The 25,729-nt window shown below is 48.1% G+C and overlaps 1 long non-coding RNA gene across 1 annotated transcript; it reads right to left on the bottom strand.

The window, feature by feature from the left end:
- Positions 1–14,121: 14,121 nt before the first annotated feature.
- LOC308690726 lies at positions 14,122–16,885 on the bottom strand. The gene is made up of 3 exons (XR_014030180.1): positions 16,130–16,885; positions 15,946–16,037; positions 14,122–15,593 (listed from the first exon to the last, which is right to left on the bottom strand). It is a non-coding gene; the product is annotated as an uncharacterized lncRNA (long non-coding RNA).
- Between the last annotated feature and the right edge of the window lie 8,844 nt (positions 16,886–25,729).

A 25,729-nucleotide genomic window follows, 5' to 3' on the forward strand; every position in this document is an offset into this window, starting at 1 on the left:
TGAGATGCAAAACTGTTACAGGATTGATCAAAATCCCAAACTGAGAAGAGACAGAGAAACAGCAGAGCCTATTCTCAACTCTGCAATGGCCTTTGAGTGACAGCAAGGCTGAAAAACATGTCAACAGACACTGATCTAAAAACAGAAGAAACTGACCCTTACGGCACCACAGGTGTGACAAACCTAATGAACACTCTAGAGACTGCGTCAAATTTAGTTCATTATTATATTAACATTATTCATTCTGATTATTCACTGGTCTCATGGCAATTCTTTATATTCTCTGCTATACTAACCCTCTCTGCTTTTTCAATAGGTACAATTCCTGCTCTATAAGAAAAGAAAATACAGAGAAGTGGGTGCTCAACTCACAAAATAGTTCAAACTGAGGCTGGATTTGGAATAGTGAGGGCTATTAAATTAGACAACTATAGGGCTAAAAGCATGATACAATTATTCCCTGGCAAAGAAAAAGATAGACACAAAATGTCAAAGAATTATTTTTGTTTGCATAACAATGATACTGGTCACTCCATCTTGTTTTAATATTTTTTATAGAGATAAATTGGAGAAGGATAAATAACTCCAAAAGTCCAAAAATATGAAATTAAAAATGCTGTCAAAACTGGGATAATGAGATGGAAATGTTATTGGCCATGGATCCAAGATTAGGCAGAGATCTCCAATTTTATTCTTAAAGAAGCTCATGAGCAATTGGCTGCCTTACTCTCAACTGCACCATACTAAGGCCTATTATTCTGAAATATTTAATCTATTAGAGTTTGAAAAAAAGGGATTATAACAACAGTAGTAAACTAAGCATTAAGATAACGTCTCGGTTACGTATGTAACCCTCGTTCCCTGAGTAGGGAACGGAGACGTTACGTCGGATGACGACGAATGGGGTTTCGCTTAGAAATCCTATCATCTTCGAGTATTAAAACACGAGCCAATGGCAAAGAAATGCCATGGGTCTGCGGAATTTGCATAGCGTACCTCCGCCCCACCCTGGGGGTATATAAGGAAGTCGCTGGCAACATGCAGATATGTCTTCGCTGAGGAGCCGAGACTGAACTCAGGCGTTCCAGCGGTACAGCGGAAGTGGCAGGGAGACGTAACGTCTCCGTTCCCTACTCAGGGAACGAGGGTTACATACGTAACCGAGACGTTCCCTTTCGTTGTCACTCCGAGTTACGTCGGATGACGACGAATGGGGTTCCCGTATAATCACGCCACCTCTCGACTGTCTACCAGTGCCCTGCGTAAGTCTGAGCTCCCTGTCGTGAAACTAGCACGGACGAAGGAGTCCTACTTAACACAGGAATACCAAGGTACACTGGGAAGCATATCCAGTGGAAATATGCAATCATGCCCAACCCGAAGGGGGGGACTTGGAATACACATATGACCCCGAAGGGCTGCATACGGAGTAACACTGGGGTGTCCAGCCGCAGGTGGAATATTTCAACCCCAGGGGTGGCAAGGTGGCTTGCCAAGGGAAAGACACATGCTCAAAGAGGCTTACAGTGGAATACACATGTGGGGGTCGCCCGAAGGGAACCATGCACATGGTGGCACCTAGCCAAGCGCGAAAGCTGCCCGTGGCATAACTCTGGCGTTGACGTCATCAGTGCTGGAGGAGACTCAGGGCTTATGAGGCTCACCTGAGGAAATATCGCACGTATCCCGTCCGTGGAGAGGAATGGCGAGCAAGCGAAGACACCTGAGCAGAATCTAGTACCGGCTAGTTGAAGCGAGTACATGAGAAGAAACTGGCTCTACTCGGAGATTGTAAAATCTCGCAAATGTGTTAGGTGTCGCCCAGCCTGCAGCTCTGCAGATGTCTGTTAGCGAGGCGCCATGCGCTAGAGCCCAAGAGGCTGCCACACTCCGAGTGGAGTGGGCCGTCACACCAAGGGGGCACGGTCGACCTTGCTGCTGGTAAGCCAAAGCAATGGCGTCCACTATCCAGTGAGACAACCTTTGTTTGGAGAGAGCCTTTCCCTTCAGCTTCCCACCATGACAGACAAAGAGCTGGTCTGAGGTCCTGAAACACTGCGTTCTGTCTACGTAAGCACGAAGGGCGCGTACTGGACAGAGCAGTGCCAAGGCTGGGTCTGCCTCCTCCAAGGGCAGCGCTTGCAGGTTCACTACCTGATCTCGAAAGGGTGTGGTAGGAACCTTGGGCACATATCCAAGCCGGGGTCTCAGGATCACGTGAGAGTTAGCCGGCCCGAATTCCAGGCACGCTTCGTCAACCGAAAATGCCTGCAGGTCCCCTACCCTCTTGATGGAGGCCAATGCAACCAGGAGCGCTGTCTTCATTGACAGGAACTTAAGCTCCACTGATTGCAAAGGCTCAAATGGAGCACTCTGCAGGGCAGTCAGAACCACTGAGAGGTCCCAAGAGGGTACGAGGGGAGGGCGAGGAGGATTTAGTCTCCTCGCTCCCCTCAGGAACCTGATGATCAGGTCATGCTTCCCCAGAGACTTACCTTCAACTGCATCGTGATGTGCGGCAATGGCGGCAACATACACTTTCAGGGTGGAGGGAGACAGCCTTCGCTCCAACCCTTCTTGCAGGAAGGAAAGCACGACACTGATCGGGCATTTCGTGGGTTCTTGCTGTTTAGAAGAACACCAGTTGACGAAGAGGTTCCACTTCAACGCATAGGCATGTCTCGTGGACGATGCTCTAGCGGAAGTGATGGTAGCCACCACCGCTGGTGGTAGGGTACTCAAACCTGCCTCGTCCCGTCCAGAAGCCACACGTGGAGGTTCCAAAGACCGGGACGAGGGTGCCAAAGGGTGCCCCGTCCCTGAGAAAGGAGGTCCTTCCTCAGAGGAATTGGTCAGGGAGGTGCTGTCGCAAGGAGTATGAGTTCTGAGAACCAGGTGTGGCTGGGCCAGTATGGGGCAACCAATATAACCTGCTCCTTGTCCTCCCTGATCTTGCGCAGGGTCCGCGCAAGAAGGCTCACTGGGGGAAACGCATACTTGCGTAGGCCCCGCGGCCAGCTGTGCGCCAGTGCATCCGTGCCGAGCGTGCCCTCGGTCAGGGAATAAAACAGGTCGCAATGGGACGAGTCGTGGGAGGCAAACAGGTCTACCTGTGCGTCGCCGAACTGATCCCAAATCAGCTGAACCGTCCGGGGATGGAGTCGCCATTCTCCAGCGAGAGGCTGAACTCGAGACAGCTCGTCGGCCGCCTGGTTCAGGTGTCCCGGGATATAATGGCTCGAAGCGACCTCAGATGCTTCTGACTCCATATGAGGAGGTGGCGGGCGAGTTGCGACATACGGCGGGAGCGTAGACCACCTTGATGGTTGATGTACGCTACTGTTGCGGTATTGTCTGATCGGATTAGTACGTGCTGACCCCTGAGCAACGCATGGAAACGGTGCAGGGCGAGACGTACAGCCAGCAACTCGAGGCAATTGACATGCCAAAGGCGCTGGGGTCCTGTCCAGGAGCCCGCGGCAGCATGTCCATTGCACATGGCGCCCCAGCCCGTGGTGGAGGCATCTGTTGAGACAACAACATGCCGGGAAACTCGTTCCAGGGGCACTCCGGCCCGTAGAAAGCTGAGGTTCGACCACGGGGTGAAGGTCTGACGGCAGGCCGGAGTCACTGGGACCCGGAGCTTGCCGTGTTGCCATGCCCACCTCGGGACTCGATCGCGAAGCCAAAGCTGAAGCGGTCTCATATGAAGCAATCCGAGCGGCGTTACTGCGGCTGCGGATGCCATATGCCCCAGGAGCCTCTGAAAAAGTTTCAGTGGGACCGCACTCTTGCCCTCGAACTGGCGAAGACAAGTCAGCAGTGACTGCGCGCGCTCGCTCGTAAGCTGCGCGCACATGGCGACCGAGTCGATTTCCATACCGAGAAAAGAGATCCTCTGCACTGGGCAGAGTTTGCTCTTCTCCCAGTTGACCCGAAGGCCCAGACGAGCTAGGTGCCGGAGCACAAGATCCCTGTGTTCGCAAACCTGGTCTCGAGAGTGAGCTAGGATCAGCCAGTCGTCGAGATAGTTCAGGATGCGAACCCCGTGTTCCCGGAGGGGAACAAGGGCTGCCTCGACGACCTTCGTAAAGACGCGAGGAGACAGGGCTAGCCCGAAAGGGAGAACCGCGTACTGGTATGCCTGCCCCTCGAAAGCAAACCTAGAAACGGTCTGTGTCGAGGTAAAATGGAGACATGGAAGTAGGCGTCCTTCAGGTCGATCGCTGCAAACCAATCCTGTGGCCGCACACACTCGAAAATGCGTTTGGCCGTGAGCATCTTGAACGGCAGCCTGTGGAGGGAGCGGTTCAGGACGCGCAGGTCCAGGATCGGTCGTAACCCACCCGATTTCTTCGGAACAATGTAGAAGCCGGACCTCATTTCGGCTGGAGGGACAATCTCGATCGCACCCTTCGCCAGTAGGGCGGTGACCTCCGCTCTCATGACAGGGGCATTGCCACCGACCATAGTGAAGCGGACACCGCTGTAGCGGGGAGGAGATCGCGCGAACTGAATCGCGTAGCCGAGCCTGATGGTTCTCGCGACCCAGCGGGACAGTCTGGGAAGCTCTAGCCAGGCTTCCAGAAAGTGCACCAGCGGGGTCATACGGACCACAGACGTTCCGTCGGGGGTGCAGCGAGGCGGAATGACCGGCCCAGGCGTGGGTGGCATAGCGGCCCAGTGCGGGGGCACGGTCATTAGCCGCGTCCTGCCAGAGGAGGCCAGGGGAGGACCAGCGTCCCACGGGGGCGTGCTCTGGCAGGGGTCTGGCGACAGAGGGGGATGAGAGGAGCGTGGCCCGTGGGCGGCGCGTGCTGTCATCCACAGCCTCTTGGGGCTCAGAGAAAGAGCATAAGTTCTTTTGTAGAGATCTTCACCCAGCCCTCAAGCGGGGGAAGGAGTGGTCCTGCTACCAGCTCCTGAAGAACTGAGCCCTAACTCCAAGCTGCCTGTCTCAGGTTTGTGCTGCTCAGCCAGGTGTTAGCCGGCTAAGGGGCAGAGACAGGCGGTGCCAGCCTCCAGCGACCCCCTTGTGCTCAGGCCAGTGAAGGCTCGAGGGAAGGAGCCGCAAGGAGGCGGCGTCGGCGGGAAGCAGACTAAGCAGACCACACCGACGGATGACCGTCAGTGCAGAAGCCTCAGTCTGCTTGTGGATTGATCGAAGACTGTTGGGCGCAGTCCTCAACCACCCCGCCGACCAGGCTGCCCGCCTCAAGGTGCTGTTTAGACTGGCGTGGCAGTCTAAGGGGCGGAGACGGGCAGCGCCGCCCTCCTGCGGCTTCCTCCTGCTCAGGTCCGTTTGCAGGCCAGAGGGGAGCAGCCGCATGGAGGGGGGCTTGGCGGGAAGCAGACTGAGGAGGCCGCACGGATGGATGACCATCGGTGCCGGACCCGAGTCTGCTTCAGGTGGTCGAAGCCACCCCGCCAAAGAGCTCAGCCTGGGACATGGGGGAGCTGAGAAAAAGAATTCTCAGACCCTGCCACATCAACCTGGCTAGGCCCATGTCTGGACCACATAGTGGACATCACCTGACCCAGGATCACGCAGGTACCGATGTCGCCCGAGAGCGAGGTCAGTAGTGTGCGTGGCGGAACAACCAGGCCGGGCATGGGAGGCACAGCGTCCCAGCATAGGGGCGTGGTTAGAATTTCCGCGTTCTGCCAGGGTTGGCCAGGGAAGGACTAGCGTTCCACTGCGGCCGGTTCGACAGAACTCCCGGGACAGCACTGCATCGAAGGCGCAGGCGACACACAGCACTGCATGACCGTGCCACTATAGTGACAGGGAACATACAGACCATGATCGCCATGCGATCGAAGCAGCGAAGGCGGAGGACACCCGCGGGCCGCGAAAGTCACGTGGAGTTTCGCGCAGCGCAGGCGTCCTGATGCACGTCCGGGAGAAGCTTACAGCGCTCGGGGGGAGGGCGGGGCCACTCCAGCCGATGCTTTCAGCTGCCCGGGAAAGCATGGCTGACAGCTCTGGATCGGTCCCGGCAACGATGGCACTCCCGTGGGAGGCAACGCAGTCGAAACTTCATTTCCAGAGGAATCAAGCCCGCCTTGTGATGCTGTGAGTGCATGGTCTGCGATGTGGAGGGGGGTGTGGCCCGAGGAATTGACTCGTCGGTTGTTGTGCCACACCAAACCCTCAGATCACCCTGGCCACCAGCCAAAGTATCCCTTCTCGAGGAAGAGATAAATTGGGGTGTGGCAGAGGGGACTCTACTCACATGGAGATCATTGAGTCTTGATCTATAAACATCGCGATGGTCATGTTCCCGCAATGAAAACATGACTCATCAACGAGCGCTGCCAAGCGTGATTAAGCCCAACACGCAAAACAGCGCTCGCGACCGTTAGGCAGATGACTGACGCACACACATCCAGAAAATACACGGGCGAACCGTCTTGAAAAAGACGTGCCGCGTGCAGCTCTTTTAGAGAGTGGAAAAGCTCAGCAGAGTGCTGAAGCACCCAGGGAGAAACACACTCACTGTCGGCAGATTACTGCACAAATCAGCAGCAGGAAATGCGATCTCGCTGGAAGCGCCGTCACACCAACACACTGAAGAGCCGCTCGTCTCGAAGAGATTTGAGATGACACTCAAAAGGCTTGTGGAGTGAAGTACTGAACTTGGCTCCGAAGCGAAAACATATCTGCATGTTGCCAGCGACTTCCTTATATACCCCCAGGGTGGGGCGGAGGTACGCTATGCAAATTCCGCAGACCCATGGCATTTCTTTGCCATTGGCTCGTGTTTTAATACTCGAAGATGATAGGATTTCTAAGCGAAACCCCATTCGTCGTCATCCGACGTAACTCGGAGTGACAACGAAAGGGAACTGACAATTCTGAATAGTGTTTGAATAGCTGTTGTGACGTTGTCTGTCAGACCTTTGGAATTCCACAGCTAAATTTGTAAGTTCCGCATTTAGAGCACAACCTGCGGAAGAAGAATGTGTGATGGCCGATGAGTGACTGATTATGAATGAATGAGTGTACACTAAGGCAAATCAATTATTTTGCCTACAGCTGTATCTAAATTTCATATGTGGGCCCACAGGGCATATTCTGCCCAATAATGACCATGGATGGATTTGGTTAATATCCTGGTCGAAACTGTAGTGACAATAGAAAAAGAAAATGAAAAAAAAATTGTAAAAGAAAACAAAACAGTACTATATTTTGCGCAGCGCCTAACACATCTGACTTTCTTTTCAGAATATCATGATGGAGCATAACACATCTGACTTTCTTTTCAGAATATCATGAAGGAGCTGACGTTTTGTCAAAAGTCTGAAATATTGTCTTGTAACTTTTGTCTTTTAGCAAAGTGGGTTGAGTGTTGTCCAAGATGCCTGATAACTAGTATGCTGATAGTGGGACTCAAAACAAAGAGATAGCTGAGCTGAATTGACTAATTGTAAAAAATAATATAGGGGTAAAGCCCTGCTGCTAATGAGCAGAAAACACACAAAAGAGGCCAGAACACCACTCAGCCCACATGATCATTTTACAGATGACACCAAGAAGGACAATGGAGCAGATAAGCAGATGATCTAAATTGTTGTTGTCACTAACTGAACTAAAGTGACATTTGAGTCCATGGCTCTCAACTTAAAATACACCAAACGACTCCAGGAAACCCACACAACAGCGAGTGAGGTTTCAAGGACATGCTGGCAATGACCTTCCCTTGCCAATGAGAGAAAAGGAAAAAGCCAATTACAACAACTCACAATGATAAACATGAATGGAAAAAGAAGAACTTTAAATGAAAAGTTGCAGAATAAGAAACTTACAAGGAGTTGTGCAAAGAAGAGAGAATCAACAGAGATGAGTACAAGTTCAAACAATAGTCAACATCAACCAAACTGTCTTTAAATTTAATGTTAAAGCCCTTGAATACACTAGTAACAACTTAATAATAACCCCAGAGGAAGAAAAAATTATTGAATTAAAGAATATATCAAAACAATGTAAACGATAATGAAAAATCAGAAAACAAATGAAAATAATGAATGATAAGCGACTAATTCAAGTAACTGTCATAGCACAGTGCGAATTAAGACAAGACATGAAGGAAAATACAAATAGACCTAAATGACATTTTAAAATAGATCATAATGGGTACTCGAATGCTATTTGACAATAAAACGGGTATACATAATTAATTTAAGGCTACAGTTGAAAATTAAAGAAAGATTAACACTGACTATTAACAGATATTTGATTTCATTTATGATTTGAATTATGATTTGATTCAATATGCTATTGACTGATTTATGGTGCTAATGGAACGACCACCTCAATTGTAAGTTGTTCGAACTCAATAACAAACAGGCCCTATGAGCAATTTATATGGTATCAGAGGAGGGTAAGAATGACAGGTTATTGCACAAAAACATACTTTTTGAATGCACATGGTATTAACCTGCGCAAGGGGGGAGTAAAGAGACATTAAGAATTAGTAAATTAATTAAGAATTAGGAAAGAATTAGGAAAATTAAATTAAATTAAATTAAGAATAAGGAAAAATAAATAAAAAGGCATTTTTTGCAATTTTTGACTGTATACAAGAGAATTTTGCGACAAAAATAAAGGTAGGAAAGGAACAGTGACAAAAATAGGCCATATATCAGTACCAGAAGGACTAATAAAACTCTTGGTAATGGATTATATGAACAAGATAGAGATGGGTAAAGGCAATGAGATCAACAGAGGAGGGTCAAGAGAAGTAATTAAATTTAAGACCAAAGAATTATTCCTTAGATTTGAAATTCTATCAGAAATAAGTTTAGATAATGGTTTAGCAGTCATTCTAGAAAAATTTAAATTAACATTAATTGTATGCAAAAACTTAAATTACAGAAAAGGAAGTTTTAACAATAATTAAGTTATAATGCTTTATGTTTGAAAAGGTTAAGGAAAAAACTTAGATATACAGAAAAAGAAATGACCGTACAATGAATATGTAAGAGTATAAAAAGTTATTTTCGAGAGTTATTTTTTCTAATTGTCTAATGAGTTCATTGAATTACTTTTATGAAGTAAATGTAACATTGCTCTTGAAGCTTTTTTAGTTTGAGTGATTACATGTGACATAATTAATTTAATTCATGATAGTTCATTTAGAAATTAGTAGAAAGGAAGAAAAGGTATTCAGTTAAGGTATGCTTGAACTGAGGAGCTATAATGAGAAAAAGCTGCAACACGTGAGGTATTTATTGTTTAAATTTGATAATGAAGTAGACAGAATTTGAAATGTAAAACGTTATAACAAAGAAAATTGTGATTTAATGTAGCTGCACTACAATGTTATGGTTGTTCATCAACTAAAAATGACTGACTAAAAGATTGATTCTTTAAAAATTAAAATAAGAAGCGAATAAAAAAGATAGAAAGTTATGTTTACCCACTTCTATATTAAATAAAAATTCATATGGATTATGCGAAATAAACATGCAAACTAAATCAATTATTCTACTATAATTAGCAGAGATTTATTATAATGATTTGCCTTTATAATAATGAAAACAATTACATGAAAAAGTAGAATGACTTATGTTTGGAGATTAATTATGATTGAGTCAAAAAGTTATGGAAAATTGATTTTTTAAGAATTAGGAATGTTTTTTGGAGTTGCAAAAATTAAAAGGGGTTATTATTTCTGTTGTGTACTTCCCATATTAAGAAGATAATGAAAACTAATTTTAGAGGGCAAATAAATAATATATTATTAAGATTGGGCTTATATACCAAATTAAGATTTACAATCATTGGACGTTGATTGAAGTACCTCGAATAAGGATGAAGAAGAAAATGAATAAGCCAGATCCTGGGTGTCTGGGTCGAAGAGGATATCTACACCGCAAGAATAACTTTTAATTGTATAAGGGATTTTTGTGTTTGACATGTTCTACATAACTGTGACAATAAGACAATGCTGAACCAATTTCATCCATACACATGTAACAATGTTTGATGGTTGATTAGGGAGGATTCGAGTCTTTTACTTTCTCCATTGAAAAAGAAAAAACAACTGAAAGAAAGAAAAATGTATGGAGAAAGATGTTTGGCTCGATTGCTCCTCCGGAGTATGGTGGCATAATTTCAGTCATTGAAAATAAGAATGAGTGACTTAATTTAGTCACTAAGGTAGTATAACTGAGGGGACTGGATTTTGAAACTACACTCTGGAAAATGATAGCGAATGTGGGGCTTAAATAAGCCCCAGAGGAGGGAATGTTAAAGATTTTATTATTTAGAAAATAAGTAATTTAACTGTTTTTGTACACTATTATTTCCTTGTCTGTGGGTGACTTTGGCTGACTTTGGAACCTGAGAGCACAAGGTGTTGTTACAGCAGAAAATTCTATTTCAGTAAAGTCACATGGTACAAACTATTTCTCAAAATAATCTATAGAATGCATTACCATGTTTGGGAGAAGGATGTAGGTATATATGTTTGCTGGAGGGTCTTTCTGGAGGGTCTTTCTGCAGAGGGACACTCGGCTTTGTTTGTTAATAAAGTCTAATTTTTTCTGATGTCAAATATCTTTGAAGTCATTCCCCTGAAAAGAATTTAACCACAACACTAACAGGGAGGCCCCAACGTGTAAATGGTGTTTTATCAGACTCAGTCCTCAGTTCTTCAACTTGGACACAAACATGTGTCAAAGCCAGCAAGTGTGGAGTCCCATCCTGAAGTTTGTTGATGGTTCTGTCGTCGTGTCTCTCCTCAATAGGAGTTGACAACATCCCATTCAAAGCACTCGTCGTCTGATTGTCTTTGTGTCACAGAACTCAGTTTTGTACAATAAAATGGAAAGAAACCACAAAGATAATGATTTTAATGATGACGTGTGAAGGGAAATAGCAAATTGGCGTATATATCAAGCTTCACCTGTCTCACGTCTGTGCTTAAACTTCCAGCTAGTCTGGATTGACCTGCACCCATCAGGGGTAACACAGCAGGGTTATCAGGCTAATCAGATGGCTTTTCAACATGCTACAAATGATCTTCCTAAACTGTACCAACCCCGTCTTCTGGTAACAATTAGAGAATAAGATTTCCAAACACAGGGACTGATTTTTTTCTCATCTATTAATACAGTTTTGCTTCGTTTCTGCAATTTCCCATAAAAAAGTCAACAGCTGAATATAACATTTTCACTGGTCACTGCACTCCTATACACTTCTCATTACTGTTTAGCTTCAACACACAGTACCACTTAGTAGCTTTTGAATAGCACCCAAAGCAGTCTAGATGGTGATGAAGAGCAGGAAGAGGATGGTGATGAAGTCTAGATGGTGATGAAGAGCAGGAAGAGGATGCAGGGCCAGCGGAGCCGGGGTCTGTTCATGGCAGCTCTCAGGCCAGCCGAGGCAAAGAGGACGACTGAGAAAGAAGCAGAGAGAGAGAGAGGAGGTCTTCTCCTTTAGGCATCTGCCCCCAGACCAACACCATCCCACTCCCAACTCCCAACAAGATGGACGCCTGGTCAAGACCCCTCTGGGAACCCTTTAGCTTTGTTTTGGGGCTCTGTGATTAAGTCAGCTATAATAAATATGCAACGTCTGGTCACACTTTCAAAAATAGCAATTAGGCACCAAAACTACTTGGTTGGGTTTAGGAGAAAACCAGTCCAGTTTCTGATCCACTGCTCCACCTCCTTACTTGGACTTTTCTGTTATGTTCATACTTTTGTTTAATTTATTAACCAAACTCTCACTGTACAATAACCTGTCTGCATTTGACTGACCAACTGGCTTTTATCATTTATGTGTACAAAAAACTGTTAAACCGTTTAAAGCTTTACATATTTATCAGAGAAATGTTTGACATGAGGTTTTGATATCTAATGTTCTCCTTACAAGTCACAAGTCCCAAGTCACAGGGTCTTTTATATAATAGTATTTTGACGGTACTTGTATGTAAAACTGGGATGAACATGAACGGATCAGATGCAAATGGCTTTAGGCAGCACTGGTCCGGCTGGCTGAAGGTGTCCTGTGCTGTTCCTGAGTGGAGATAAGGCACCACGGCTTCTCTCATGTGTTCCCACATGCCACTGTAGGTTTCCCACACAGCTGAAACCCTGTAGTAGTCAGTTTTACTGCAGCTGATATTTAATAAGTAATAATTCTGTTAAATACGCTGCACCCCTACTCTATTTTATCAGGTGTTTTATCCTTCTAGTTAATATGGTCACACACATTCAGGATATTCAGGATATGGACCTACATATTATAACATTTCAATCATAACATTTTTCTTTATTTACTGCTGTGAGCTTTTGGTGTCTCCATCTGTCATGAATATATGACTACTTGAAGTGTAATGTCTTGACTTTAAACTAAATATTAAGGCATTTCCTTCTCTTGACTCTTTTCTTTGTGGTTAGCAGAGATCCAACTATTTATTTTGGAGTATAATTCAATTTAATTCAGTTAACTATTTTAATTCAGGTCTATTTGAAATTAATTTCTATGCAGGTAATGTTTATATTCTAAGATGTATTCTATAATATTAACTTCAGCTCTACAGTTTTTCTCAATTGTTTTTGCCTCTTTTTCTCAAAACTCTAACCACAAATCCACAACTTCTCACCCAATTCCCCAAACGTCCTGTTTCCAGGTCCAAATGAAGCTCTCCGCTCAAAACCATTCAATCTTGCTGAAAAATATGGAAGTAAAATAATGCCAAATGTTTTTGAAATAAAAAGCCTGTTGAATTGCACTACTTGGAAAAAAAAATAGGCATTGCATTAACCCCGCTTGCATTTTAATGCATTGTATTTTTAGGGCTTGCATTTTTATGGGCTGAAGTTCAGCATGGTTGAATATTTCAATTCAAAACATTTCAAACACATTTTCATTATTAAAAATTCAATAATCCATATTCACCTTTCATATTTCACTTCCAAAATAGTCAAAATGTTTAAAAAAAACAACCTACAATATTCAACAGGCAATTTTTGGTCCATTTTATTTCGCTTTGCAAATTCGCTTCCACAAATTCAGTGGTTCAAATTCGACAGACAATTCTACGTTGACATCCAGGAACTGCAGGAAAAGCAGTAGATTGCCGAGCATACTCTCCATCTGCTGTTAGTCAACCTCACCAGCAGGGGGTGCAAGTTTTGTTGAGCAAAGCACATTCACACACTCATATCAAAACATTTGAAGTCAGGGACAAACATTTTACATCTTCAAATCAGTATGTGAATTCATGCGAAGTGCTGTTCATCTTGTGTGCTGTGGTCAGATGAGTCCATGTTTCAGCTTGTTTTTGGAAAGAAATGGACATTGAGTTCTCAGTCCCAAAGACGAAAGGGACCAACCAGACTTTCACCAGCGACAGGTGCTAAAGCAAACATCTGTCCTGGTATTGAGGCGCATCACTGCAAACGGTATGGGTAACTTGCATTATTGTGAAGGTACCATTGACATGGACAGGTCACTGTCTGGTCACTTCTTTGAATCGCGAACTTCAGTAGTCTATAAACTGATTGGCCGTAAAATGAACCAATCACAAGACATCTTATAGGGGGGGCACCTGGGGTGGCCAATCGAATTTCCACGATGCCACCACGTAGACCCGCCCCTGGACATGGAGGCATATATTTGGATTGTACAGAGACATAAACTGCTATCAAGGGAAGCAAGACAATGCCAGGCCTCATTCTGCCCATGCTAAAGCTGAGTGGTTTCTAGACACTCTACACGTGGAAGAGATGAGCCTGCCTGCCTTACTGCAGTCCAGATCTGGCTCTTAATGCATGACCCATCATGAAAAGGAGAATCAGGCAACGATGACCACAGACTGTTGAGCGTCTGTCTTGTGTTAGACAAGATTGGGCAAATATTCCACTTGCAAAACTCCAACAATTATTATCCTCAACTCCCAAATGATTAAAAAGTGTAATTAAAAGGAAAGGTGAAGTGACTCAGAGGTAAACATGCATCTGTCCCAACTTTTTTGGGGGTGTGTTGCAGCCATCAAAATCAAAATACGTTCATATTTACAAAATACAATTATGTTGGTCAGTGAAAACATTGGAAAAGTATTCTTTGTACTTTTGTCAGTTAAAAAAGGTTCAACAGAATTAACAAATCACAGATTCTTGATTTTATTGCATTTTACAAAATGTCCCGACTTCTCTGGAAATGGGGTTGTATTTATTGTTCTGTGTTTTGTCTGCTAGACTGGCATTTGTAATCTTGTTGTATGCAGAGCTTACAATGACAATAAATAGATTCTGATTCTGATGTGTTACTATTTTCTACAGCTACATATTCTCCTGTTAGACCGACCCGTTAGTACGGAGGGGGTTTGGTACCAGTACAGAAACACACTCCGGGTCAAACACCGCTACCATGATGACAGAATCAAAGCACAAAACAAAATAACACATTTTTTAAATATGCAAAATATCGTCTAACTATTGTTATCGACAAAATCCCAGAAAATATCCACATATCCTTTTTGGGTAACACTTTATTTTAAAGTGCTTGTAATAGGCAGTAATTAACAGTTAATAAGACACTTATAGGACCTTATAGGATGCTTAGTTATAAACATAAGTTAATATAAGTGTTAACTGAAGCATAATTAACACATTTATTATTGCTTATAAGACAATTATAGGCTCTTATTAAAAACTTGTAAAGTTATTTATACCTCATGAACCTTAATAAGATGTTTATTAATATTAATGAGACTTAATGAGAGTTAGTAATGTCCTAAAACACATGTATTATTCCTCGTAAGATATTTATGAGTACTTATTAGAAACTTGTTAACAGTTTATAGACCACTTATCAATGTTAATAGGATGTTTATCGACAGTAATCAGACTGTAAGAAGGCTAATATATCCTTATTTATGCACTTATTAACCATTAACAATGCAACTTTGCAGCTACCTGAACTTAAGTGGGAACAGTGTCTTATTTAAATTAATAAATCCTTTATTACGCACTTATTAACCATTAACATAACTAATACAAGAAGGATGTGGAAAAATGTTTAAAAAGTTAGTGTTATAGTTGTGGAGCACAAAAGACATTTTGTGGAAAATGATTTTTTTTTTTACATTTCATAACTTTCATGTTTCATAATTTTCAACTAAACACAGCAACCAAAAGATTATATTGAACTTCCACTCAAACACAAGTATAAAAAAAGTGCAATTACAAATACATTTTCTTTAACATTAACTGTAAACAACATTATGAAAACATTTTGTAACGGCTTTTCTTCAGTAGCAAAATGACAATACAAGTGAGTTTTTCAGTCCTCCACCTTCAACAACGTCTGCTTTTAGGCCCGTAAGATGACCTTGAGATCGTGGACTTTGGGCAATCCTCCATCTCCACAAAGATCTTCTGAAAAACCTTAAAAGGTGTATTTCAGTTTCTTTGGATTGTTTAGTACCAAGCCATAAATAAGGCCCATTAGGTCGGTGCAAGCCTGTGCAACAATGGGAATACCAGAGAAGACCTCTGCTCCTGCGACGGCTGACCACAGATATGTTGAGTGCAAATGAAGGGGTGGCTGAAACATCGTCGTCATCACAAACCTGTGAAATATACCTGTGAGAATTAAACCTACTTTTTTTGGCAGATGTTCTGAACAGATATAGCTCTTTGCTCTGCCTCTGGACAGAAATCTGGGGGGATTGTGTAGTTGCTGTGGGAGTCTGAGTGGTGTTGGGATTTAAGGCAAGAAATGTGTGTGGGCATCAGCAATACCTTTGTGAACATTAATGTTTTTCGCACATGGATTTGCCTACATTTATAAACAATAACTATCTTCTGTGAATTGAACAATATCTATATGGAGAGAGTCATGTATATATAAATCATGAAATAAATGTGTGATTCCAGCAGTGTGCATTAATACAAGGTGAGAGGTTAGAAAACTGTTTTTACCTGTAGTCCTTGATGAACTCCTCTGTCTTTTCTTCAAGGTAGAGAACGAGGCCTGTGATCGCAGCTTCTCTCCAGGACTCTGTGCTGCTGTCCTACACATATATGGAAGACCAGATTATCTTACAGTACAGATATCAGAAAGCTACAGCATTAAACTAACAGCTACTATGATAAAAGTACATGCCTCGTTTATGATGTCAAGGGTCTCATCAGTTGCTTGCCAACAGCTCCTCTCTTCCAATCTACGTGTGTTTGTCCAACTCCCCTGGGAATGTGGACTGTAGTGGCTTCAGTCTGACCCTGCAGAACTCTTCCTGGATCTGAGAAAGAGAAACATCATGAGATACTGAAAAGAATTAGAGCCACAGGGAAGGAGAAACAGAATACTGGGAAGAAGTAACCCTAGAAACCACCACCATGGGTTCAACACACATAGATGACCAAACCAGAGTGCTGGTTGTTGGAACAATGGAAAGACATCTAAGATGGTTTGTGAAGGTTTTATCTTGTTTCTGTCGACTTTAATTTTATCATCATAAAACACACTTCATTTACAGTTACAGCAACTAAAGCCACCCACCAGTTTAATCTCCACATGGCACAGAAGTAACTGTTAGCCACATGGTTACATCACTCCGGCTTCCAGTAAGAATCCACTATAACTACGTTATCTCCAAATTACACAAAGCCTCGTTTTTGTGCAATTATAATACTGTAAAGCCTGTAGTAACGTAGCTAAGCACTCTGCTAACTGATTTCTTACCTTAAATTTGATCCACATGTTCCTCGTTTGAAATGCAAGGGGTTTCCAGACCGACAGAACAGGGAGAGAAGTTGGAGTCAGCGAGGCTCCTCCAGGCTCCTCCCGCTACACAATAATGTTTTATACTGAGTACATAGGTTTGTTGTGTGTGTGTGTGTGTGTGTGTGTGTGTGTGTGTGTGTGTGTGTGTGTGTGTGTGTGTGTTTGCCTAAGAAGAGTGGCTGTGATTACTCCATGCATTTTGTAAAGACAAGATGCACACTGTCACAATTGCATATTAATTCAAAACTAGATATATTCATGTAAAGATACAAACTTAACATTGTATTGTTAATATCAAATATTTAATTACATTACATTACAACATTTACTCCTACTTGGAGTTCGGTGCAGTCTTAAATAAGCTTTAATAAAGAGGGATTCCTACTCTGACTCCACTCCAGGCCAAAGTACAGGAAGACAAACTTCTGTTCGGCTGGAGCTCATAAATATCTTACAAGACAATAATAATAATATAGTCTTTTGGGATATTACTAACAGTCAATGTTAATAAACATCTTATTAAAGGGATAGTTCACCCAAAAATGAAAATTCTGTCATCATTTACTCTCCCTCAAGTTGTTCCAAACCTGTATGAGTTTCTTTCTTCTGCTGAACAGAAAGAAGATATTTTAAAGAAGGTTGGTAATTAAACAGTTGCTGGTCCCCATTGACTTACATAGTATATTTTTTTTCCTACTATGGAAGTCAATGGGGTCCATCAGTCGTTTGGTTACCGACTTTCTTCAAAATATCTTCTTTTGTGTTCAGCAGAAGAAAGAAAGTCATACAGGTTTGGAACAACATGAGGGAGAGTAAATGATCACAGAATGTTCATTTTTGGGTGAACTATCCCTTTAAGGTTCTTAAGGCATATATAACTTGTTAACAAGTTTCTAGTAAAGTGCTCATAAGGATGCTAATAAGAAATAAGAAATGTGTTCATTCATATTTTGAGAAAACACGTATAAAATCTTATCAATGTTAATAAAAATGTATTTTATAAGCTGCCTATTAACATTAAGATTTTTTAATACGTTCACTACAAGTGTCTTACAAGGAAATAACAACTCTGTTACTTTCTCAATAACCAACCCTTATAAATGTTAATAAACATTTTATTAATGTTAATGACAGGTATATAAGCCATCAACAAGTTTCTAATAAAGAGGCTATATAAGGTCTTATACGCAATAATAAATTAGTTAATTGTGCTTTAGTTAACACTTATTTGTGTTTATAAGCATCTTATAAGTGTTTTATTATTTTTTAACTACTGCTTATTAACTGTTAATTACTGCTTATTACAAGCACCTTAAAATAGTGTTACCGACCTACATTACATTACGTTACATTAGGCCCACTGTCCTCCGCTGACGTCAGACCAGGAGAGTCGAGCACAGACAGACGGAGCGGCTCAGCTGCACACTGACATTAGGCCCACTGTCCTCTGCTGACGTCAGACCAGGAGAGTCGAGCACAGACAGACGGAGCGGCTCAGCTGCACACTGACATTAGGCCCACTGTCCTCTGCTGACGTCAGACCAGGAGAGTCGAGCACAGACAGACGGAGCGGCTCAGCTGCACACCGACATTAGGCCCACTGTCCTCTGCTGACGCCAGACCAGGAGAGTCGAGCACAGACAGACGGAGCGGCTCAGCTGCACACCGACATTAGGCCCACTGTCCTCTGCTGACGCCAGACCAGGAGAGTCGAGCACAGACAGACGGAGCGGCTCAGCTGCACACTGACATTAGGCCCACTGTCCTCTGCTGACGTCAGACCAGGAGAGTCGAGCACAGACAGACGGAGCGGCTCAGCTGCACACCGACATTAGGCCCACTGTCCTCTGCTGACGCCAGACCAGGAGAGTCGAGCACAGACAGACGGAGCGGCTCAGCTGCACACCGACATTAGGCCCACTGTCCTCTGCTGACGCCAGACCAGGAGAGTCGAGCACAGACAGACGGAGCGGCTCAGCTGCACACTGACATTAGGCCCACTGTCCTCTGCTGACGTCAGACCAGGAGAGTCGAGCACAGACAGACGGAGCGGCTCAGCTGCACACTGACATTAGGCCCACTGTCCTCTGCTGACGTCAGACCAGGAGAGTCGAGCACAGACAGACGGAGCGGCTCAGCTGCACACCGACATTAGGCCCACTGTCCTCTGCTGACGCCAGACCAGGAGAGTCGAGCACAGACAGACGGAGCGGCTCAGCTGCACACCGACATTAGGCCCACTGTCCTCTGCTGACGCCAGACCAGGAGAGTCGAGCACAGACAGACGGAGCGGCTCAGCTGCACACTGACATTAGGCCCACTGTCCTCTGCTGACGTCAGACCAGGAGAGTCGAGCACAGACAGACGGAGCGGCTCAGCTGCACACCGACATTAGGCCCACTGTCCTCTGCTGACGCCAGACCAGGAGAGTCGAGCACAGACAGACGGAGCGGCTCAGCTGCACACCGACATTAGGCCCACTGTCCTCTGCTGACGTCAGACCAGGAGAGTCGAGCACAGACAGACGGAGCGGCTCAGCTGCACACTGACATTAGGCCCACTGTCCTCTGCTGACGCCAGACCAGGAGAGTCGAGCACAGACAGACGGAGCTGCTCAGCTGCACACTGACATTAGGCCCACTGTCCTCTGCTGACGCCAGACCAGGAGAGTCGAGCACAGACAGACGGAGCGGCTCAGCTGCACACTGACATTAGGCCCACTGTCCTCTGCTGACGTCAGACCAGGAGAGTCGAGCACAGACAGACGGAGCGGCTCAGCTGCACACTGACATTAGGCCCACTGTCCTCTGCTGACGTCAGACCGGGAGAGTCGAGCACAGACAGACGGAGCTGCTCAGCTGCACACTGACATTAGGCCCACTGTCCTCTGCTGACGTCAGACCAGGAGAGTCGAGCACAGACAGACGGAGCGGCTCAGCTGCACACTGACATTAGGCCCACTGTCCTCTGCTGACGTCAGACCAGGAGAGTCGAGCACAGACAGACGGAGCGGCTCAGCTGCACACTGACATTAGGCCCACTGTCCTCTGCTGACGTCAGACCAGGAGAGTCGAGCACAGACAGACGGAGCGGCTCAGCTGCACACTGACATTAGGCCCACTGTCCTCTGCTGACGTCAGACCAGGAGAGTCGAGCACAGACAGACGGAGCGGCTCAGCTGCACACCGACATTAGGCCCACTGTCCTCTGCTGACGTCAGACCAGGAGAGTCGAGCACAGACAGACGGAGCGGCTCAGCTGCACACTGACATTAGGCCCACTGTCCTCTGCTGACGTCAGACCAGGAGAGTCGAGCACAGACAGACGGAGCGGCTCAGCTGCACACTGACATTAGGCCCACTGTCCTCTGCTGACGTCAGACCAGGAGAGTCGAGCACAGACAGACGGAGCGGCTCAGCTGCACACTGACATTAGGCCCACTGTCCTCTGCTGACGCCAGACCAGGAGAGTCGAGCACAGACAGACGGAGCGGCTCAGCTGCACACTGACATTAGGCCCACTGTCCTCTGCTGACGTCAGACCAGGAGAGTCGAGCACAGACAGACGGAGCGGCTCAGCTGCACACTGACATTAGGCCCACTGTCCTCTGCTGACGTCAGACCAGGAGAGTCGAGCACAGACAGACGGAGCGGCTCAGCTGCACACCGACATTAGGCCCACTGTCCTCTGCTGACGCCAGACCAGGAGAGTTGAGCACAGACAGACGGAGCGGCTCAGCTGCACACTGACATTAGGCCCACTGTCCTCTGCTGACGTCAGACCAGGAGAGTCGAGCACAGACAGACGGAGCGGCTCAGCTGCACACTGACATTAGGCCCACTGTCCTCTGCTGACGTCAGACCAGGAGAGTCGAGCACAGACAGACGGAGCTGCTCAGCTGCACACTGACATTAGGCCCACTGTCCTCTGCTGACGTCAGACCAGGAGAGTCGAGCACAGACAGACGGAGCGGCTCAGCTGCACACTGACATTAGGCCCACTGTCCTCTGCTGACGTCAGACCAGGAGAGTCGAGCACAGACAGACGGAGCGGCTCAGCTGCACACTGACATTAGGCCCACTGTCCTCTGCTGACGTCAGACCAGGAGAGTCGAGCACAGACAGACGGAGCGGCTCAGCTGCACACTGACATTAGGCCCACTGTCCTCTGCTGACGCCAGACCAGGAGAGTCGAGCACAGACAGACGGAGCGGCTCAGCTGCACACCGACATTAGGCCCACTGTCCTCTGCTGACGCCAGACCAGGAGAGTCGAGCACAGACAGACGGAGCGGCTCAGCTGCACACTGACATTAGGCCCACTGTCCTCTGCTGACGTCAGACCAGGAGAGTCGAGCACAGACAGACGGAGCTGCTCAGCTGCACACTGACATTAGGCCCACTGTCCTCTGCTGACGTCAGACCAGGAGAGTCGAGCACAGACAGACGGAGCGGCTCAGCTGCACACCGACATTAGGCCCACTGTCCTCTGCTGACGCCAGACCAGGAGAGTCGAGCACAGACAGACGGAGCGGCTCAGCTGCACACTGACATTAGGCCCACTGTCCTCTGCTGACGTCAGACCAGGAGAGTCGAGCACAGACAGACGGAGCGGCTCAGCTGCACACTGACATTAGGCCCACTGTCATCTGCTGACGTCAGACCAGGAGAGTCGAGCACAGACAGACGGAGCGGCTCAGCTGCACACTGACATTAGGCCCACTGTCCTCTGCTGACGTCAGACCAGGAGAGTCGAGCACCGACAGACGGAGCGGCTCAGCTGCACACTGACATTAGGCCCACTGTCCTCTGCTGACGTCAGACCAGGAGAGTCGAGCACAGACAGACGGAGCGGCTCAGCTGCACACTGACATTAGGCCCACTGTCCTCTGCTGACGTCAGACCAGGAGAGTCGAGCACAGACAGACGGAGCTGCTCAGCTGCACACTGACATTAGGCCCACTGTCCTCTGCTGACGTCAGACCAGGAGAGTCGAGCACAGACAGACGGAGCTGCTCAGCTGCACACTGACATTAGGCCCACTGTCCTCTGCTGACGTCAGACCAGGAGAGTCGAGCACAGACAGACGGAGCGGCTCAGCTGCACACTGACATTAGGCCCACTGTCCTCTGCTGACGTCAGACCAGGAGAGTCGAGCACAGACAGACGGAGCGGCTCAGCTGCACACCGACATTAGGCCCACTGTCCTCTGCTGACGTCAGACCAGGAGAGTCGAGCACAGACAGACGGAGCGGCTCAGCTGCACACTGACATTAGGCCCACTGTCCTCTGCTGACGTCAGACCAGGAGAGTCGAGCACAGACAGACGGAGCGGCTCAGCTGCACACTGACATTAGGCCCACTGTCCTCTGCTGACGCCAGACCAGGAGAGTCGAGCACAGACAGACGGAGCTGCTCAGCTGCACACTGACATTAGGCCCACTGTCCTCTGCTGACGCCAGACCAGGAGAGTCGAGCACAGACAGACGGAGCGGCTCAGCTGCACACTGACATTAGGCCCACTGTCCTCTGCTGACGTCAGACCAGGAGAGTCGAGCACAGACAGACGGAGCGGCTCAGCTGCACACTGACATTAGGCCCACTGTCCTCTGCTGACGTCAGACCAGGAGAGTCGAGCACAGACAGACGGAGCGGCTCAGCTGCACACTGACATTAGGCCCACTGTCCTCTGCTGACGTCAGACCAGGAGAGTCGAGCACAGACAGACGGAGCGGCTCAGCTGCACACCGACATTAGGCCCACTGTCCTCTGCTGACGCCAGACCAGGAGAGTCGAGCACAGACAGACGGAGCGGCTCAGCTGCACACTGACATTAGGCCCACTGTCCTCTGCTGACGCCAGACCAGTTGAGTCGAGCACAGACAGACGGAGCGGCTCAGCTGCACACTGACATTAGGCCCACTGTCCTCTGCTGACGTCAGACCAGGAGAGTCGAGCACAGACAGACGGAGCGGCTCAGCTGCACACTGACATTAGGCCCACTGTCCTCTGCTGACGTCAGACCAGGAGAGTCGAGCACAGACAGACGGAGCGGCTCAGCTGCACACTGACATTAGGCCCACTGTCCTCTGCTGACGTCAGACCAGGAGAGTCGAGCACAGACAGACGGAGCGGCTCAGCTGCACACTGACATTAGGCCCACTGTCCTCTGCTGACGTCAGACCAGGAGAGTCGAGCACAGACAGACGGAGCGGCTCAGCTGCACACTGACATTAGGCCCACTGTCCTCTGCTGACGTCAGACCAGGAGAGTCGAGCACAGACAGACGGAGCGGCTCAGCTGCACACTGACATTAGGCCCACTGTCCTCTGCTGACGTCAGACCAGGAGAGTCGAGCACAGACAGACGGAGCGGCTCAGCTGCACACTGACATTAGGCCCACTGTCCTCTGCTGACGTCAGACCAGGAGAGTCGAGCACAGACAGACGGAGCGGCTCAGCTGCACACCTGACATTAGGCCCACTGTCCTCTGCTGACGTCAGACCAGGAGAGTCGAGCACAGACAGACGGAGCGGCTCAGCTGCACACTGACATTAGGCCCACTGTCCTCTGCTGACGTCAGACCAGGAGAGTCGAGCACAGACAGACGGAGCGGCTCAGCTGCACACTGACATTAGGCCCACTGTCCTCTGCTGACGTCAGACCAGGAGAGTCGAGCACAGACAGACGGAGCGGCTCAGCTGCACACTGACATTAGGCCCACTGTCCTCTGCTGACGTCAGACCAGGAGAGTCGAGCACAGACAGACGGAGCGGCTCAGCTGCACACTGACATTAGGCCCACTGTCCTCTGCTGACGTCAGACCAGGAGAGTCGAGCACAGACAGACGGAGCTGCTCAGCTGCACACCGACATTAGGCCCACTGTCCTCTGCTGACGTCAGACCAGGAGAGTCGAGCACAGACAGACGGAGCGGCTCAGCTGCACACTGACATTAGGCCCACTGTCCTCTGCTGACGTCAGACCAGGAGAGTCGAGCACAGACAGACGGAGCGGCTCAGCTGCACACGACATTAGGCCCACTGTCCTCTGCTGACGTCAGACCAGGAGAGTCGAGCACAGACAGACGGAGCGGCTCAGCTGCACACCGACATTAGGCCCACTGTCCTCTGCTGACGTCAGACCAGGAGAGTCGAGCACAGACAGACGGAGCGGCTCAGCTGCACACTGACATTAGGCCCACTGTCCTCTGCTGACGTCAGACCAGGAGAGTCGAGCACAGACAGACGGAGCGGCTCAGCTGCACACTGACATTAGGCCCACTGTCCTCTGCTGACGTCAGACCAGGAGAGTCGAGCACAGACAGACGGAGCGGCTCAGCTGCACACTGACATTAGGCCCACTGTCCTCTGCTGACGTCAGACCAGGAGAGTCGAGCACAGACAGACGGAGCGGCTCAGCTGCACACTGACATTAGGCCCACTGTCCTCTGCTGACGTCAGACCAGGAGAGTCGAGCACAGACAGACGGAGCGGCTCAGCTGCACACTGACATTAGGCCCACTGTCCTCTGCTGACGTCAGACCAGGAGAGTCGAGCACAGACAGACGGAGCGGCTCAGCTGCACACTGACATTAGGCCCACTGTCCTCTGCTGACGTCAGACCAGGAGAGTCGAGCACAGACAGACGGAGCGGCTCAGCTGCACACTGACATTAGGCCCACTGTCCTCTGCTGACGTCAGACCAGGAGAGTCGAGCACAGACAGACGGAGCGGCTCAGCTGCACACCGACATTAGGCCCACTGTCCTCTGCTGACGTCAGACCAGGAGAGTCGAGCACAGACAGACGGAGCGGCTCAGCTGCACACTGACATTAGGCCCACTGTCCTCTGCTGACGTCAGACCAGGAGAGTCGAGCACAGACAGACGGAGCGGCTCAGCTGCACACTGACATTAGGCCCACTGTCCTCTGCTGACGTCAGACCAGGAGAGTCGAGCACAGACAGACGGAGCGGCTCAGCTGCACACTGACATTAGGCCCACTGTCCTCTGCTGACGTCAGACCAGGAGAGTCGAGCACAGACAGACGGAGCGGCTCAGCTGCACACTGACATTAGGCCCACTGTCCTCTGCTGACGTCAGACCAGGAGAGTCGAGCACAGACAGACGGAGCGGCTCAGCTGCACACTGACATTAGGCCCACTGTCCTCTGCTGACGTCAGACCAGGAGAGTCGAGCACAGACAGACGGAGCGGCTCAGCTGCACACTGACATTAGGCCCACTGTCCTCTGCTGACGTCAGACCAGGAGAGTCGAGCACAGACAGACGGAGCGGCTCAGCTGCACACTGACATTAGGCCCACTGTCCTCTGCTGACGTCAGACCAGGAGAGTCGAGCACAGACAGACGGAGCGGCTCAGCTGCACACTGACATTAGGCCCACTGTCCTCTGCTGACGTCAGACCAGGAGAGTCGAGCACAGACAGACGGAGCGGCTCAGCTGCACACTGACATTAGGCCCACTGTCCTCTGCTGACGTCAGACCAGGAGAGTCGAGCACAGACAGACGGAGCGGCTCAGCTGCACACTGACATTAGGCCCACTGTCCTCTGCTGACGTCAGACCAGGAGAGTCGAGCACAGACAGACGGAGCGGCTCAGCTGCACACTGACATTAGGCCCACTGTCCTCTGCTGACGTCAGACCAGGAGAGTCGAGCACAGACAGACGGAGCGGCTCAGCTGCACACTGACATTAGGCCCACTGTCCTCTGCTGACGTCAGACCAGGAGAGTCGAGCACAGACAGACGGAGCGGCTCAGCTGCACACTGACATTAGGCCCACTGTCCTCTGCTGACGTCAGACCAGGAGAGTCGAGCACAGACAGACGGAGCGGCTCAGCTGCACACTGACATTAGGCCCACTGTCCTCTGCTGACGTCAGACCAGGAGAGTCGAGCACAGACAGACGGAGCGGCTCAGCTGCACACTGACATTAGGCCCACTGTCCTGTGGCTGACGTC

The sequence above is a fragment of the Scardinius erythrophthalmus genome, assembly GCF_964197995.2.
Source record: "Scardinius erythrophthalmus genome assembly, chromosome: 1".
In the NCBI taxonomy this organism is placed as follows: Eukaryota; Metazoa; Chordata; class Actinopteri; order Cypriniformes; family Leuciscidae; genus Scardinius; species Scardinius erythrophthalmus.